This window comes from Micropterus dolomieu, linkage group LG10, assembly GCF_021292245.1.
Source record: "Micropterus dolomieu isolate WLL.071019.BEF.003 ecotype Adirondacks linkage group LG10, ASM2129224v1, whole genome shotgun sequence".
Taxonomy (NCBI): domain Eukaryota; kingdom Metazoa; phylum Chordata; class Actinopteri; order Centrarchiformes; family Centrarchidae; genus Micropterus; species Micropterus dolomieu.
Window position 1 is genome coordinate 13,301,006 of NC_060159.1, and position 1,633 is coordinate 13,302,638.

The window sequence follows — 1,633 nt, forward strand, 5'->3', positions numbered from 1 at the left end:
TTAACCAGAACAAAGAAATATGACCACATTACTCCTATTTTAGCTTCATTACACTGGCTCCCAGTATGTTTTAGAATTGACTTTAAAATTCTATTGATCACTTTTAAAGCTCTTCATGGCCTCTCGCCTTGTTATATTTCTGACCTTTTAGTCCCATACGCACCAGCACGTACCTTGAGATCCTCGGGCAGAGGTCTGTTGTCTGTTCCAGAGTCTCGACTGAAAACTAAAGGGGACAGAGCGTTTGCTGTCAGGGCCCCGAGGCTCTGGAACAGCCTGCCCGAGGAAATCAGGTCGGCTGAGTCAGTGAACTCTTTTAAGTCCCTTCTTAAAACATACTTTTATAGGAGAGCTTTTCCCGATCTTATTTGACTTTATTTTATCCCTTTTATTTTATTGTATTTCACTAATTTTATATTAAACCTTCATGCTCTTATCTTTTTTTTGTATTATTCTTTACACTTGTTAAAGCACTTTGTAACTTGTTTTTGAAAAGTGCTCTACAAATAAGGATTATTATTATTATTATTATTACACTGAGAGTAATGTAAAACCGGAGTCAACAGCTTACCATTAATAATATGCGTTGCTCAACATGAGTAAGAACCCATAGGTATCAGCAGCCGTGAATGACACAAGTGACTATGTTATCCTACATATCAAATGGCCAGATAGCAATGCCTATGCAAATATGTGGTGCTAGTTGATATCACTTTGTTCTATACACAGTGTTGGGAGTAACGCGTTACAAAAGTAACGCCATTACAGCAATAGATATTGCTTTTTGCTGTAGAGCAGTAATATAACGCATTACTAAATAAAATTCGGTAATATTATAGGCTACCCGTTACAATCTCAGGCTAATGCGCGTTACAACGCATTTTAAGCCGAAATTAAGTGGTGTTTTGTTTATTTAATAATTCACCAACACGGCGAACCATTTCGGCAGCCGAAAAACAAATCCATGAGTAATAGAGTAACGTTATTTCCTATTGCTGGAATCCGATGGTAGAGATTGAAGGCAGGGTACAAACTTCGGGGGAGCTCCTCTTAAGATGGTACCTCCCCTGATGGATCATGCATAAATAGATTTCTATAGGCTGTGTGTTTGTGCTTTAACAAATTACTTTAATGATCAGAGGGGCTGCTGTCAGTTCATCCTGACCGATTCTGTCGGTGTCGGGAGATTCAAATAATCAATGACGTAATGCTGCTGTAGGCCTGCCTTGTGCGTAAATGCGTACAGCGTCTTTCATAATGGGGAGACGATTCATCCTATCTCCCCCACCGCCGCAATTAATAAGAAGGTTATTTTTATTTTAAGACCCACCCGATCCGCGGGTATAACTCTGCACATCACTAGAATCCACCAGTTAAAGTAGGCTAACTCAAAAGTAACGCAAAGGTAGTGTAAAGCATTATAATTCAGAGACAGTAATACTGTTATAACTAATTACTCTCAAATGACAGTAACTAATAATCTATGATGTATTACATTTTGGAAGTAACTTGGCCAGCACTGTCCATACGTAGGCTACATTCACCTTTATTAACACCATGGGACTATAACTGTTTCTATCACAACACGCACTACAGCGCCACTCTGGCTGTAGGTGGCATAGCAGGGAGCTCT